This window comes from Falco punctatus, assembly GCF_963210335.1.
Source record: "Falco punctatus genome assembly, chromosome: 4".
Taxonomy (NCBI): Eukaryota; Metazoa; Chordata; class Aves; order Falconiformes; family Falconidae; genus Falco; species Falco punctatus.
The window spans coordinates 26,443,284-26,460,541 of NC_137583.1; the positions used below are offsets into that span (position 1 = coordinate 26,443,284).

General features: G+C 56.6%; 1 protein-coding gene across 2 annotated transcripts in view; it reads right to left on the minus strand.

Annotated features, from left to right (window-relative positions):
- Positions 1 to 17,258, minus strand: part of RAB26 (RAB26, member RAS oncogene family) — a 34,744-nt gene that overhangs the window by 12,551 nt on the left and 4,935 nt on the right. The window lies entirely within an intron of this gene.

Genomic DNA, 17,258 nt, shown 5'->3' on the forward strand with positions numbered 1-17,258 from the left:
GAGGGACCGCGGTGCGCCCAGCCCGCAGCCCCGCTTCTCCCCAAACTGTTGGCGTTGTTGCCTGGAAAGGAGGAGAGGAGAGGAACCCCGGGGCTGCGGGGTACCGGCAGGGGTGAGGGTACCCGTCCCTGTCGCTGCTGCCAGGGGCCGCAGCTGTGCCAGCGCCTGTGCCGCACGCAGCAGGCTCATCCCCGGTGCTGGCAGGGGTCTGGCCCCTGGCCACCTCCATCTGCACTTTTATGATGGAAAGAAAAAAACCCCGCCAAATGTCATTAGTGTGCTTTGGAGGCAGCCCCTGCGGCCAACCAGGGGCGAGTTCCTGCAAAAAGGGGAAAAAATTGCATTAGCGAAAATACATCAAACCTGACTGAAGGCGGCTGGGCACTGGCTGGGTTAATTAGCGGCAGTAACGGCTCTGCTGTGGGCTGCGGGGCTGGCAGTGCCACCACTCAGCAAACCTCACCAGGGTGCACACTGTCAGGTCCCCATCGCTGTGGGGAGCGGGCAATACTTTGGGCATCCCTTTATGTTAGGAACCCAAGAAAAGAACTGCAGCACAGCAGGGGCGAGCTGGCTGAAGGGACGCTGGGGGACCCCAGTCCTGTGCCAAGGCAGGACCTGGATCCAAATTCCCACTCGGCAAAGCCCAAGGAGCCCCTGCCTCTGTGTGCACAAAATGCTCCTGTGCTGGGAGGAACTGGGCTGCAGTTGTGATGGGGCTACAGCAGACAGACAAACACCACCTCCAAAAGTGGCTGCAAAAATAGATTAAGGATCGATGTGGAAATCTGCCCAAACCAGCAGGACACTGCATTAAATTTGCTCATTAAAACCCTGAAGTTTTCCCACATACGTGTGTGCCGCTGCCAGCAAGCTGGTCCTGGTGGCTCAGCATCTTCTCCAGCCACAGCAGCCTGGCTCAGGGACAGCCCGGCCCCTCGCCAAGGTCAGGGCTCCAGAAGCAGCCCCCCTTTCTGCTCCCTCGCTACAAGCAGGTCTGTAAAACCTTGGTCCCTCAAAATTAAAGGAGCCAAATTGGGTGATTTTTGAAACTGAAAATGAGAAAATTTCCTTTTCATTTGAGAAAACGAAAAAAAAACCCAAACCACCAAAATGCAACCCCAAAACAAAACCAAACTGGCCAACATAGCCTGCCCAGAGGGGCGGTGCTGGGATGCTAGGACACGGGTCTGCCTCAGGTATGGACCATCCGAGCAGGCTCCACTGTGGAGCTGGAGCTTCTCTGAGTCTCCAGCCATGCATTATTTACAGCCTGGGTACAACCCCGGCATGGCACAGGGAGGACGACAGCAGCTCAGCACGAGCCCAGGGCCCCCGGGGGGGCACCCGGCAGGTTTGGCCTCTGCACCCCCAGCTGCGGGCTTCAGCAGCTGCACCCGGCAGCCCGGCACGGTGCCAGGGTGAGCACCACGCACGGCCATGCCCGAGGCCACCACAGAGAGCCCGACCTCCAGGAAAATGCTGCCCGGGGCTTTTGTTGGTGCCGCTGCCCCGGCAGCAGCTGGTTTTAAAACCTCCTGTTATTGCTGCTTGGGGGGTACCCGAAGGGATGAGAGCAGGAGGTGATATTGCTTGAGGACCAGCACTTCCGAAATCAAGATCTGTTCAAGCAAGACAATCAGTGACCAGGAATAAATATTTAAGTTTCAGCAACCATAAGCAGAGACCAGAGCAACAAGAAAGCAGCGCTAAGCTCTTCTCTTGACTTCACACAGGATTTCAAAGCCCGGTATGGCAGGGCTGCTCATGGTGCAGTGCACGTGTTCCTCCTGGCCACAAAGCACCTCGCTGGAGCGTGCAGCCAGCCCACCACCCCCAGCCTGGGAAAAACCCTTTTCAGAAGCACATTCCCTGCAAGAGAGGGGAGAGAACAGCCTGACACAGTGCTGGAGCCTGCGGAAAGCTGCTGGGGATGGGAAGAGTGGGGCAGGGACGCGATATGGATGCAAGGATGTGCCACGGTGTGGCTGGATGTGGCCCTGCTCCAGCCGTTCTGAGTTCCACTGGAGGATGGCCCAGGTACTGGGAAACTTCTTCAGTGATCACCCTCCTCCTCAGCTGCGGAGCAGCTGTCCCATCATCAGCAATGTGCCCAAGCAGCCCTGCACGCATCCTTGGGGACGCCTGGGGAGACCCGGGGAGGCAGTGCACCCCACCATGGTTCCCTGTGCCTCGTCCCATAAATCCTCTGGCCACAGAGAAAACCTGACCATTCATCTTCCAGGGCAGGTGATTAATTTCCTCAGCAGCTCTGTGCATTTGCACTCTGCAGCTAAAAATAGAAACTTCTGACTTGTTTTTTTTCCCCCCAGGACTTGCACACTCCTGCCTGCAGCAGAGATGCTCCAGCGCAGCCACAGATTCCCGGTGCCAAGATCCTTTCAGAAATGGTAGCGTGTCGGTGCTCACCGCTCAGGCCAACAGCAGACCCCACAAAAAGCAGACTAACATGGCACCTTGCAGCAGACAGCACTTCTGATCTGCTCAGCTGCTGGAGCTGGCCCTCCATCCCCTCCATCCTCCTCCTCCGAGGGGTCACCCCACCATGACCCCTCTCCCGCTGCATGCCAGGTTCTGGCCAGGGCACAACCATCCCCACACGCTGCAGGCGAGGTGGGAGAAGCCACAAGCTCTGCCCTGTATAAATCACCCCAACCTGCGGTCTCCAGGTGGGCACAGACCCTCTGCGCACCCTGCAGAGCCCCTCGCCTCCACGGGCAGTGCAGCCCCTTCCCCTCACCCTGTGGCACCCAGCGAACCCTGAGGGACGTCTGCAGCAGTAGTCTTTGTCAAAAGCCAGCCATGTCCGCTACATTAAAACACTATTAACATCTCCCTGGCTGCCATCCCTGCAGGAGATAAGAGTCAAGGCTCTTGTTAGAGCAGACACACTGAAGAATTAGTGACTTATCATCTTCTGTTCACATCAGTCTGCAAATAAAAGGTTTTTCTGGCAAGAAAAGAACCCTGTCTTAGGGACAGATTAGAGGTAAGAGGATCTGGTTAGGATCATGGATTTCAAAATAAAGTCAGGCTCTGCTTCTTGGCATTGCCCGTGGCAGCCGTGTTCTGCAGCCAGCCAGCTCCCGGCACTGGTGGAGCCGAGTGGGGTGGGTGATGCTTCACTCCCCAGCCTGGCTGCTCCCCTGAACAGCAAGGAGTGTGCCTGGGATGACCAAGGGCACAGTTCCTTCGAGTAGGCACAGCCAGACCAGGCTCAGGCTAGTGACGCTTTTAAGCCTGACAGGCAGGAGACGTGGCTGTGCGAGGCTTTCAGACGTCCCCGCCACGCTGGGGCGAGCCTGTGCCCCCAGCCCCACAGGCAGCTAGGGAAACTGGGGCTTCCACCCTTAAAAATCCACAAGACAGGATCTGCTACAGCTGCCCTGGAGACCAGCGACACCACCAAAAAGGAGCAGGCAGAGGAAGGCTGCAGCCCATCCCTGCAGCTCCCGGGACCTCGGGTCCCGGCATCGGATGGAGCCCATGGCTGCATCCCCCCTCCCCACCTGGGGCCGGGCTGTGGCAGCTCCCCCACCACCCTGGGCTGCATTACTCACCCCTTCCATCTCTTTTTTTTTTTTACTTTATAATAGAAGAGATATTTTTAAAATTATTCGTGCTTACTTCTAAACCAGGCAGCCTTGGAAACAAAGGGGGCAGTGATGGCTCACGCAGACCTGTGCCAATGCCGAGAATAAGTAATGTGGTGCTCAACGTATTTATCTTCATTTTCTTCATCAAGGACATACTGCACTGCAAAGCGGAACAGGAATCTCTACAGAGCATTTATTGCGATATCATTTCTCATTTACAGCAAACACAGCGCCTGTCAATGCCGTGAGAATGAAAAATAGGTCATCAATTACTGTTATATGGGGAATTGTTTAATCTGGGGGGGAAATAAAGCCTTGCACAAGTTTTACGATCTTAAAGGCCATTTCCAACCTAAACAATTCTACGTCGAAGAAGCCAGTCCTTGTGCCAGAAGTGCCGTTGTACCCAGCGCTCCCACCCCAGCTGCCTCGCTGCTCACCGGCCTCCTGGGCTTCCACCCTGTGCTTCACACTTGCCACAGCCCCCGTGACCACAGCCAGCCACGGGCTATGCACCCTGGCCCCACATGCTCCATCCTCCACCACCTCCAAAGATGATAAATAGGATGATCCCTGCAGAAAAACCACCCCAGAAAGGAGGGGACGTGATCTCGACTCAGCCTAGTTGTGTCCAGCCGCAGGGTCCCAGGAGTTGCATTCGAGCCCTGCACCAGCTGTCTCACTTCCATTAGGAAAGATTAATTTTTCCTGGTGTTATGCTTGGTCCAAGCATTTACCATTTGGCTTATCTCTGTCTAAAGAATATCATAATTTGGTTTTGGAGTTACAAAAGCAGCCCTCTGGGCAGCCCTGCCTGCCCTCGGTATGATCCTGGCTATAAAACACAGCTCTCCTGGAGGCAGTGGGGTCACCGTGGTGGGAGGAAGATGCTGCTGAGAAAGGCTCGGCGCTTCCAGCCACCAGGATCTGCCGTGCACGGCGCAGCATGGTGTGTGCAATTAGCTGTACCTGTACCTCCAGGTTACAGGGCTTCTTCATATCAGAGGGACGGCACCTAAAGGGATGGAAACCTGCCCAAAGTTTCAGAGAAGATTTTTGCAATCCAATTAAAAAAAAAATCAGGTCTCAATATCCAGCAGCAAACATCCTGGCAGCATCTGGCAGTAACACAGCATCTTCTGCAGGCAACATTGCAAAGAGCGTTATTGAATAGCACTTGTCATCCCTAAAAAAAATACAAAATAAAAAAAAAATTCCCCGAAAACCTGACAAATGAATCTGTAGCTTTTTATCACACACATGCACACACATCCTTCAGCTGCAGCCAAGGCAGACAGCTCCTGCTGCACAGCAAACCCGAGTCCAGCTGCAAAGGATGGAAGGAAAAGAGAGTAACTGAACAACTGTAATGGGATTTTCTAAAGTCCGCACGAGTCCAGTGAGTGCCGGGGAATGGCACATGTCAGGCCTTGGTGCTCATGGACGCCCCAGCCCATTTCTGCCGCGGTGCAGCAGCTCCGGTGCACGGGGCAGGGCGGTGGCAGCAAGGGCTGAAGCGCGGTGAGCCCCGGCCCCCTCCCCACAGCACAGGACCCCCCCTCAGCCCTGTGGTTTCTTTCCAAAGTCCAAGTGACCAAACCGACCCTAAAACTAGCACAGCTCCCGCTGGCAAACTGACACCCTAAGTGCAGACGTTCCCCAGAAAACACCAGATGAAAATCTGCAGAGAAGCGTGGGCAGCCCCTGTCACCGCAGGGTCACTGTCACCTTTGCATGCTGGACGTGCTGACCGTGCTGTGCCGCCACGCTCACACCAGGGTGAAACGTGCCCTGGAGACAGCGAGGTGCTGAGGAAGCGTGGCACGCTCGGCACAGCGCCAGCACTTCCACGCTGCGCTGCCAAAACCACCCCAGTCAGGCAAACCAGTCTGGTTAAACCAACGCCAGTGGTTGTGCTCCCAGCACCAGGCAAGGCTGTGCCAGGCAGCAGAGCACGGCTGCAAGCCAGGACCGTGCGGGGCAATCACCCGGGGAGGTGAAACAGCCGGAATCCTCCCACCGCGGGCACCGGGCGATGCGGGCGGCAGCGCCAGGCTGGGAAGGCAGGGCAAGCGTGCTCCCGGACAGCCCCGCGCTGCTGCAGGCACAGGCGCTGGCAAATAAAACGGAACCAAAACCCACACACAGGTGTCTCTGTTTTTTTGTTGCACCAGGGAGATCCCTCGAAACGCTCGACTGCAGCCAGCAACTCAAGCCCGAGCGGCCGGTCCTCCAGAGAGGATTCCCACGTCTGTGCCGAGCCGCGGGGCTGATTCCCTGGAGAGTCAGCCGGGCCCCGGCGCTGCACCGCTCCCCGCTCCCCTCCCTCAGCAAGACCCCCGGCACTGCCAGCCCACCGAGCCTTTGCAAGCGGTTTGACCTCACGTGTGTATTATTCAGGAGGGAACAACACATCTGCCATGCATTAACGCTTGCTCGGGAATTAAGTTATTTTAGGCATTGTCAAGTACTTCTCACATTAATTCATGCACATTTATCAGTGCAGCACATTAATGTATTTAAGAAAGTTCGGGCTGAACTGCAATCCCACTTGCCGAACCGCGGCCCTGCAGGGAGCTGCCTCGCTGAGCTGAGATCCACCCTGACGCAAAGGGGTACGGCATGCACCCCTGTTGGGGCAAGACCCAGCTCTCCAAGTTCAGCTCCTCGTCACTAAAGTGAATGCTCTCAGTGCTGTGCACCATGGCACAGGACCACGGCTGGCACCGCTCTTCGATTTTTGTGCATATTCTGCATCCCGGAGCGGGGTGATGCTGCAGGAGCTGGTCCCTTCCCAGGAAAGGTGCTGCAGCAGAGTGCCAAGCACAACGCTCAGGCCTGGGAGTGCTTGTCCCCTGCAGCAGATCATGCTCCAGCGCCGTTGTGCTGGCACATTTTGGGTGTTTCCAGCCCTGCAGCTCTCTTGGGTCAGCAAAGCCTGAGAAGAGGCAGCAGCAATGAGCATCCCAGCACATGCTGCTTTTTAGCCGAGCACCACATACCTACCGCAGTGACAGCAGGGACAGGGAGAGAGGACGGTCTCCTTTTATTCCCCCTCCTCACAACACAAACCTCTGGTCTGGGGCAGAGAAAAGTGGGGTCACCCCTCTTAGGGCTCTGGCTCCCCCAGTTCTGCCACTGCTGTTTGCTGCTGTGCCTGCACCGTGGCAATGTGCTGCAGGGATGCCCCACAGAGATGCTCCATGGCAATACACTGCAGGGATGGGCTGCAGGGATGCCCCACAGAGATGTTCCATGGCAATACACTGCAGGGATGCCCTGTGGCAAGGCACCACCGGTATGCACCACGAGGATGCACGGCAGCACCCCTTCTCCCAAACACAGTGCAGCAGGATTCACTGGGAAGCAATTCCCAGCCCTGCCCTGGTCCCATCACATCAGCCACATTTTCCCAAGCCGTGTCGGCAAACTGGCAGGTCTAGGGAAGGAGTTGGGGAAGGAGCCTCCTGAGTGGGAGGACAGCGTGCCTGCAGGGCTCAGGGCTGGCTTCAGGTCACGTCTGCCTCGGCACTTAGAGGAAAAAGAAAAGCCCACTCATCTGAAACCTGGGATGCGTGATCTCCCGGGAATGCTTTTCTTTCCGAAAGCACTGACTCACGGGAGCCCAAGGAAGCCCACACCCACAGCGTGACGGCTTGAGATGCTGCACAGCCCCAACCCCGCTCCCTCCACACCCCGTGAGCACCCAGCACCCCACAGCCCCTCAGACCTTATGGAAACACCCAAGAATGCACGGTTACAGCAGAAAACAAATGCAACTGGTGATGGCTGCCAAGGGCGGCATGGCACAGCCATCACAGCACTGGGGTCCCCCCTCCCAGCCCTGCCCTGCTGCTCTGCCCAGCCTGGAGGGGCCAGCGCTGCCATGCTGGTGCCACCGGGGTGCACGGGCACACGGCACGGTGGGCTCGCTCCCAGAAAGCCGCAACACTGCCAACCCAGCCGCTGCCAGTCCTTCCCCGAGGCTGGCACAGCTTAGGGCTGCGTGGGCTGGCCGGCGCCGCTGCCAAAACCCGCGTCGCGCTCTAAAAATTGACACTGAGAGTAGCAACAATCCCTCGGTGTTTCCGCTGAGGCACGTGGCAAACGGGGCAATGCTGAAGGCAGTGAGCCGGCGGGGGCTCTGCAGCCAGTGGGGTGGGAGGGCAGGTACCCAGCCATGCTGGCGAAATGATGCCATCAACCCCGGAGAAACAGCTACCACCCTGCAGCCCCCAAGAGCCGAGTGTGCTTAAGACTGGGGGGGGCAAAAAAACCCAAACAAATGAAAGCCCAGCCATCTGGCTGCACAAGTAGTGGGAAGGGCTCCCTGCGCACCCAGGAAAGGGACTGGACTGACCCTGCACCACCTGGGGCACTGAACACCTGTTGCAGGATGGATGCTCATCCCAGGACCAGCCCCCTCCAACAAGGGGCTCCCCAGAGAGGGTCTTTGCTACAAACGCCGCAGCACCGAGACTGGGCTGAATTATTCATCCAGCCACGAAAGTTGTGTTTTTCTTAGTCACAGGCTCAGAGGAAGCAGTGAGGCACAGAGGCGCTGGCGGGGACCTGCTGCCGTCGAGCGGCATAAGGGAAGCAAAACCCGGCAATTTGGATCAAATTCAGCATCACTGTCCAACAGAGGGAACGGTCATTGCCAGTCGGGGTCTGAGCTCACCGTGGGGGCTGGGACTCCCTGGATGCCTCCAGCAGCCTCCTACACTTGGCTTTGGGGGGAAGAAAAAAAATAATAAAATCATTAACAGGGAGTTGTTTCAAGGTTGAGAGCAAAGGGCACAGGCGTGCCGACACCAGCTGCTCTCCCTGGCACTACCAGGAGCCAAGGTCGGTCCAGCCCCATTATTGAGGAGGAGCAGGAGCATCGGCGCTGGGGCAGAACCCCTCGCTCCTGGCACACATCGCACCCCAGGCACACATCACACACGGCAACGGCTCACTAATAACCGTGTTAATGCCATAAAATGATGCGCGTCGGATGGCGGGGGGGGGGGGGGGCGGGGGGGGGGGCAGCCGCACGGTTGCCGTGGCGACGTACGTTCGCACAAGCAAAGCTGGAGAAGCCAAAGCCTCCATTTCCCCAGCGTGTCACTTGGACCCAGAACATCATGGCTTGGCAGGGAGAAGGGGAACATCCCGAGACACGGGCAGGCTGGACCAGGGCTGCCGAGGGCTGGCTGGCCACAGGCAGGCCGCTCCGCAGCGTCTGACCCGGGCAGGTCTGGCTGCACTGATGCAGCTGGGCACAGCTCCCCTCCTTTCAACAAATTAAATACAAAAACCCCACGCAAAATGAAACAAAGCCTGTCCAGATGTTCACAACAGGACCGGCTGCATCCTCAGAAACGTGCTGCTGGCCTTACAGCCCCTAGAAGACAAGCTTTCCTGCCTGCTGACCCACCTGCAGGCAGCACTGACCCCAGACCACAAACCCCCTCCCCAGGCTGAAACCCTGAAGCAGCACCGAGGCCCCCAGACCTTTGTCAGGCTTCTCCCTGCCCCGAGAGCCATGGACAGAGGGTAACGGGCATCACCCTTTAAAGCAGAAGGGCCACAATCTCCCAACACATATCAGTTATGATGAGGGAAAAATACTTTTTCCAATACAAGCATAAAGATTTAATATTTGCTGTTGCTTTTGAGAGGTTCTCCAGTTCTTCAGGGCAATGACTCTGATAGAAAATGCTGTATGCCTCTGTTAGACTACCAAAGCGGCACCGAGACCCCTTGCCCGGGGAGCAGGGGCAGCCCCACCTCTCCGGGATGCAGCCAGCAGCACGTACAGCGGCACCGCGGCTTTGCTCCCCTTCTCACTGGGCTGTGCGTGGGGCCCCACCAACAAAATGTTTTGCTTCCAAGGGCTCTGCAGGTATATGAGCCCTTGATCCCTAAATTTCCCCATTGCCATAGGAACACCGTCCCCCCACTGCCAGCCAAGGACAAGAGGACAACTGCCCAGACACACACCATGTGGCGGCTCCTTCCACCACGAACACAGCTCCAATCCTCTTGGATGGGATTGGTTTTTCCTTTTTTTTCCCACCTGGCACTCGCTGTTCCAGGCTTCGGAGCAGCCGATTGCTGCCCTTGATTTGCCATGCTGATGCTCAGCGTTACCACTGCAGAGCCTGACAAAAGCCCCATGGGTGGGACCGACCTGGCCCCTACCTCCACAGCTCATGTCTCTGCAGCCTTTGCAGACATGAGGAGGAAAGCGGTTCCTTGGGAAGAGGGTGAAGGGGTTTCAGGGAAGGATGATGCACAGTCAGCACCTGCTGAGCTCGGCAGGCACAGCTCACCCTGCCACCAGCATTTCGGGACATCCCGCTGCAGCCCTTCCCAGCACTGCCAAACCCGGGGCTGGCACATCACTCTTCCCCGCGTGCACACGGAGATCACCAGCATCCACCCAAAGCCGGCTGGGGGCAAATAATTAATCAGTGGTAATGAAATGAGTCAGCAGCTCAGCAGAGAGGCAGCAAGAGCTCAGAGGGGATCACGGGGGCTGAGCCACGTGAGAGCCGTGGGGCAGGGATGCCCCTAAATGCCCATCATGGAGGTGGCAGTGGGGGGCAGAGGCACCCCAAAGCCCACCCCCCCACGAGCCCAGCCACCTTCCCTCCGTTTTCAAAGAAAAACCCAATTCTGCACAGCTGAATTCAGTATTTTATCGCAAATAAAAGATGAAAGTGAAATTAAGCCAAATCTATTCCATTAAATATTCAATCCATTTAGACTTACTCTAGAGCCGTTTAAATGTTTTATTGGCTATAAAATGCTCCCTCCCAGGCCCCAGCACCACGGGTGGACCCAGTGTAATGCCTGGCTCTGCACTGGGGCAGCTGATGCTCCAGCACCTGAACTGGCCACCCCAGAGCCAATTCCTCGCCTGGGACCATCCAGAGAGGTGCAGGCACACCGCATCCGTGCGCCCACAGCCTTCCTCCAGCACCAACCTCCTCCTCACCCCGCTCCTGCGCAGGGAGCCTGCTGCACTGCAGCAAAGTGGGGAGCGGGGCGTTGACCCACACCCCCAAAGACGTGGGGAAACATCACCAGCTGCCACAGAGGGGCCCCCAGCAGCAGCTCCACTGCAGCCACCCTCCCCCAGGGAGATGGGTGCTGCAGCAAGGATGCTTGCATGAGCGAGTCCATCACCCCGCGCCCATACCCAACTCTTCACCAGGCAGTTTGAAGTGCGGCCACCGAGCCGCCACCAAAAACTTACAATGACGAAGCAACACTTCCCTTCCCACGCCGCTGCAGGAAAGGGAGAAAAAAGATAAAGGCATGGGAGGGCAGGCAGCTGTCCCCACAGCACGGTGGCATCCCCACACCAAGGACAGAGGACACGCATGTCACCAGCCCCACGCAGCCAGGACTGCCCCTGCAGATGGCCTGGCCACCACAGGAGCTGGTGGCTCAGGGAGGGGACACTGCAGTGGCAACACACGTGCCCAGGCACCGCTTTGCAACCTGCCTCTGTGCTGCAGCACAACTGGCCTTGAAAAAAAATGAAAGGATAAGAACTTAAGTCATTCTGGTGAGATGCTACAGGGCCCGGGAAGCGACTCAGCTCACGCTTTCCATACAGGCTGCGGGTGCGCAGGAGCTGCATTTTCCAGCTGAGTTGGCACCACGTTGGTCCTCATCCTGTAATGGGGTTTTGAGCTCCTGCACAGCTCTAACAAGGAGGATACAGAAGAAGGTTATAGAACAGCTTTACAATGTAATTCCTTCCACCAGCAGCTCCCAAGTGTGTTTTTTCCATCCCTGTGCCCTGGCTTGGCAGCTCCTAAGCAGCCAGACCTCCTGCCCTCTGTTTAAGCTAATTCCTTTTATTAAAATAAAAGCTAACACCTTTTATTCCAGCCATCCTGGACCAGGAGAGACCCGTGGGGACACCAGCTGTCAGCATGCACCAGGAGGCCACCAGTGCCCTTCCAGAAGCATCTTCCACGAAACCCCACATCCCCAGTGCTGTCGCTCTCAGCTGAAATGGATGCAAAATTTCACACCCGGATTAAACACCCGAGCTATTCTGGGTGGTGTTTCCCAGACACCGAGGGGGCGGGAGAGCCCCCGGCGCACCGGGAGCGGGGAAGGCACCTTCACACCATCCTGCAAACTGGTTGAGACTTTTCTTAACCAGGCTCTGGGTCTTGATGCCGCTCCAGCTGCTCATTTAAAGAGCAGCTCAAGCACTTCCCTGTTTTGAAGACATTCATCTTATTTCTTTTTGGCTTCTCCAAAGCAGGAATCGAGGCTGCTGTCCACTGGGATTCCCACCAGCACACGGGTGTTTGCAGCTTACCGGTGTGCTGCAGAACTGGGGCACACTGAAGAGGTTTATTATTTTTCAAATGCAAGAGCCAAAGAAACATGAATAAAATACTAGCAGATGTGAGAAAGCGGGTGCAGCCCGCCACAGTGCTGCTCACAGCATCTCTTGGCAACTGAGCCCCTGCATGCAAATGACAGGCTTCACTGACTGCAAAGCTGTGTCCCTCTGCAAGGGAGAGCAGCAGCTGAAAGCAAAGCAGGGCTCGGTTTCCCAGGAAAAATGGTTATTTACTCCCTCGAGAGCCTGTCCTGGGAGCGGGGAAGAGGAACCAGCAGCAGCTGTGGAGAAGCTGTCATCCTAAGAGTCCGACACGACATTAATCGATAAAATCAAGGTGCGTTCCAGCTAACAAGCGCCTGCCCTCCCTGTGAGAGCTCTCCCGGATCTGCCTCACCTGCTGCCGGGCTCAGAGCACCTGGTCCTTACAGCACCGGTGCTGGCATCTCACCTGCCCCTCCAATGCCAGGCGGAAGGGGTGGAAAGCATTGCAGGAAAGCTCCTCCAGCCACACGGAGCCCAGCTTTCCTTACAGTGAGAAATGCAGAAGTATGAAATCAACTACCAGCTTCTATTAAAATTCATACAGTAACCGGAGATGCAGAACAAGCCGATTTCAGACAAAAAGCTGCTGGAAACCCGTAGCCAAGGTGGGCGCAGAGGCACCCCCTGCCCGCCCTGCCACGCCAGTGCCCGCACACAGCTCCTGCCCCGGCAGCCCGGCCAAGGGGCATCTGGCCCAAGTGACCCAGGTCTCCCAGGGGAAGGCCACCTCCCCTGCAGGGGTCCCCTGTGGTGCTCGGGCTCACAGCGCTGGGGACCAACCCAAACCCACCTGCCTGCAGTCCCTGCTGCCACGCCGCACGACAGTGTGCCAACAGGAGAGGCTGAACACTGCTTGATGCCCAGAGGCCCTTCCCTCGAACATTCAGGGCTAATTTTGTATAGAAAGACATGCTAGAATTAATTTATTTCCGTTTCTTTCTTCTGGCCTAAGCAGATCCCCTCCCACTTTTTCCAGATTGATCCATCGGAAAATTAGCCCTGCTAATGCTCCGTGCCAACCACCGAGATAAAAGCCAGCCCCTGGCTTTCAGACAGCTCCAGGTTGCACCAGCCCTTCAAAGGGAGGCACCACCGCAGGCTGGGCTGCGGCAGCACCCCAAGGGCAGGGATGCAGGCACCTGCTGGGGACCCACAGATGCTCAGAGCATCCGCACCTCCCTCCCCTGAGTGCGCGGAGACCCAGGACCAGACTTGCCGAATCTAGACCGTGGCCAGGGTTAGTTTGCACACCCTGCGTGGCTGGAACAAAGCTTTCCATCCCTCCTGCGAAGTTAGGCTCACTGAGGGAGCCAGCAGGCAGCCAGCAGCTGCTGTTTTGCCGACGGAAGGTGTGCGCGCACACACACACGCGCGCTACAGAAAATAAACAGAGATGCAACAAGCCTCTTATGCAAAAAAACATATTATGTACTGCTGATTCCGCCCTCAGAGCAGCACAGGGCTGAATGTAATCAAGAGTCCTTAAAGCTCAGGGTCACCAGTGACAGTTTTTATTTACAGCGTGCAGCAGCCGTCCCAGTGGGCAGATTAACTGCGGCACGGCCAAGGCTGGAGCAGGGAGCGCGGCTGGCTCACTGTGCCCGAGTGGGCTGCGGCTGCGGTGGGGGAAGCTGTGCGTCCCCGCAGGGTTACAACCAGCAGAAACCTCTCCTGGGCACACTGGTGCAAACTGGTGGGCACCAAAGCCCAGCCTTCAGAGGAAAGATCCCTGCACCCAGCTGACCGCTCGGGAAGCCCGAAATGTGCCAAAGCTCTCTCCTCCCACAGCACCTGAGCATGCTTTGTGCCAGGAGGATGTTGGTTTGCTCCCTCTCCCTGGGGCAGCAAGAGAGGAGTGATACTGGTCCATACCTTGGAGAAAGCACAGACACGCCGCCCTGCTCCGAACCCCACCAGCAAAGCGCTTCATAATGGTTTCATCCCACCAATTAACACAGAAACCATCTCCTCTGCTAATGCAAAGGAATTCACCAGCCCCTCTTCCCAGGGGGTAAAGGATCATCTTTAATTTTTTTTTCTTTTATGTTCTTCTCCTTTCAGGTCAAATTAGTAAAACACTCTTAACTCGCCCGACCCTGCGAAGCTCGGGACAGGGGGGGGCTGTGAGCAGGGGGGCAGCCCCACAGAGCCCAGCTGCCAGTGGGGAGGGGGCACACATTGCTCTTTGGTTTCTCGCTTTGTCAAGACATTGCTCCCCTTAGTTGGCTGTTAGAAGACAGAAGTACCGTTGGCTGTGCAGCGTTAACTTCTGTCAAGGTTTCGGCGGCGTTCCCAAAATTACAGCAACAGGCGGCTCCTTCAGTAGCACCGAGAAAAATGGGATTCACACCCCTGAGCGATAAACCTGCTCTTTTCCAGGAGACCCTTCTCCCTGAAATCCCAGCGTATGAAGTTAGGAAGGCACGCACGACGTGCCCGGGCAGCCGCGCAGGCAGGACCCCTCCTGCCCTCCCCAGTGGGGCTGGGGGGAGACTGACCCCACCGCTGCCCACCTGCTGAGACCCCCCAGCCCCGGGAAGGGGAAGACCTCACACCACGGCGGCTCCGCACAGTCGCACCACGGCTCACAGTGGGGAATAATTAACCCCCTCGTTATCCAGCAATGGCTGGGAACCTCGAAGGTGGTGCCTGCGATGGAGACGCGGGAGGCAGAGAGGGGTTTGCCCTGCCGGGGGGGTTTCCCCTCTAGAAAGAAAGAAGTTTCTGTCACTCTAAGCGAGCCCCCTGCTCAGACGAAGCCCCCACCAAGAGCAGGACCCCTCGCCCCAGGGCTCTGCCTTGCCCTAGCGGCACCCATGGTGAGGGGGGGGCTTGCACCAGCAGCGCAGCCTCAGCCAAACCCTTGGTGCCCTGGACACCCTGGCACTGCCCCGGCTGAACTGGGAGGGCTGATATGTTCCCGAGGAGCTGAAGATGCTCCTCCAATAAACCCAGTTCTCAAAGGAAGGAAAGCCAAAGGACTCAGCACCTCCAAAGCCAGAAGCCAGTAGGTACCATTTTGATGCATTTTTTAATACTACAATTATCTTTATTTCCCTAGTATCAGGAGTTTATTTTCCAAATAAATTTAGATCAACATCCTCCTTTGTTTAAGAGACGATGATAAACACACAGTGCGAGAGGGAGAGGTTCTCCCTAACATAAAACAGTAGGAGGGAAATAACCGAGGGGGCCCCTAGGAATTGTAATGTCAGATTAATTTTAAATGGATTTCTATTCATTTACATTTGCTCAGGCCTACATAATCCATTAGGTTTGCATGTATCTCATCGTTTGACAGCCTCAAAAACAAGTGGTTGATCCTCAAGCCCACAGGGACCAGTAGATGGACTGGGAGAGGAGGTGGAGAGCGGCTGGGTGGGCAACAGGGGCTGCCCCCCAAAGTGGCTCTGTCCCATCCCAAAGCGCTTTGCAGAGACCAGCCAGCATCAAAAGGAGCAGAGACAGTCCCAAAAACAACAGCGGGAGCTGAGAAGCTCCATCCCCACGGCTTCCCCAGCCCTTCCCCAGGGTGCCAGCAGCTCCCAGCTCCCCCGACCGAGCAAGGTCACACGCGCACCGGAGTGCAGCTGCCGCACACTCTGGCCTTGGGGAGGTCCCTGCAGCCCCTGCCACCAGCAAGGCTCAGCGACCACCACAAACTCCCCCCAAAAAGCCTGATGCACCGAAATAACACCCCCTGCTTGCTCAGCACCTCTAGCACCGGTCCAAGGTGAATACAGCAAAAAACCCGCGACCGCCTTCCCCAACCACAACTGCCCATGGCCACAAACAGCCTCGCTCGCCACAACCGGAAAACCTGCTGCCAAATTCTGGGATTAGAGAAAAGGAGCTGCGATGTCACAGTTTTTTTATTAGATAGACAGAAATCAAAACCAAAACGTGCTCTCGCAGCAGAAGCCTCCAGCGTTACCACCCCAGAGTTCCACCTGCGTCGTGATGCAAACGGTGAGAGGGGCACAATTGCACAGCGCCTGCAAACAGGATTACCTTAACGGAAATGGAGATGTACAATCAAAAAACTATTTCCATGTCCCTCCCAAAATTATGAGTGCTTTACAAATATGACAATAATGAGGTTTTGGGCATACGCGTGATCTTCCCCGCTGTATAATCTGCCCATTTCAAACCGACGTAGCTCTAGGAGCTCTATTACAGAAGTAAATTAACCCTAATTTGATTGCTTCTCAGTAGCAGTCGTTTCAGTGCTCTAATCAATAAGTCACAGGATTTTATAACTGCCCTTGGTATCAATCACTTCAACCAGGAATAAAACGCTTTTCATTTTAAGAACACCTGAAATACCATGTAATTACCTTTGTATAAAATCACGGACTCCAATTTACCAACTTCACCAAGCCGCTGCTGCAGCCCGCAGCATCACTCTGCACCAAAAGCTTATTTGCAGAGAAGAAGAAAGCTTTAAGAAAGAAGCCTTTTTCTAAAGGCTTTCTGAGCCGTCCCTCATCTCTTCCACTTGTCACTGTACCAGCAAGTTATTATTCACACCCCGGCGAAACAGCAGGTTACAAGAGACACCCAACTCCCAGACCCCCCCCCCCGAGAAAGGAGGAGATCTGGGATCCTGCTGAGAAAAGGCTGCAGGAAGATGCAACGCTGGTGTGTGGCATCACCACCAGCTCTTCCCCGTACCAGCACCACCACCGTAGCACCAAAATGGAGCCAAAAGCCATCGCACGGCGAGACGCCGCAGCTGGTGCCCTGACAGCATGGCAGAGAGCACAGCCAGTGGGCACGTCCCTGGGCCCGTGGGCCGAGCCTCCCCCGGGAGCCCGTGCCAGCAGGCAGACATCTCGGGGGCGGCAAGCTCACCGTCTGGGGGAGAGCAGATGGCTGGGGAGCTGCTGAGGGACAGGGAGCACCTGATCCTCAGGCCAGCCACCCCAGCCAGGCACACTCTGGCAGCAAAAACTCCCTCGCTTGCTCTTCACAGATGCTGTAAGGTTTCTTTGATGCCATCTCTGTCAAGTCACCGTCCCCGTTGCTCTGCTGTCCCACCCCAGGGTGCCCGTGGCAGCACTGCAGCCCCCTTCACCAGGGGCTGCCAAGACCACGGCATCCCCCGGCCCCAACTCCCCAGCAACGCACCACCAGGGAACCGCAGCCGAGACACGGCTTTGAGGACCCCAGCTGGCACCAAGATGCTCCCACCTGGCAAAGGATGCTCTGTACACACCAGGGCATTGCAGGAC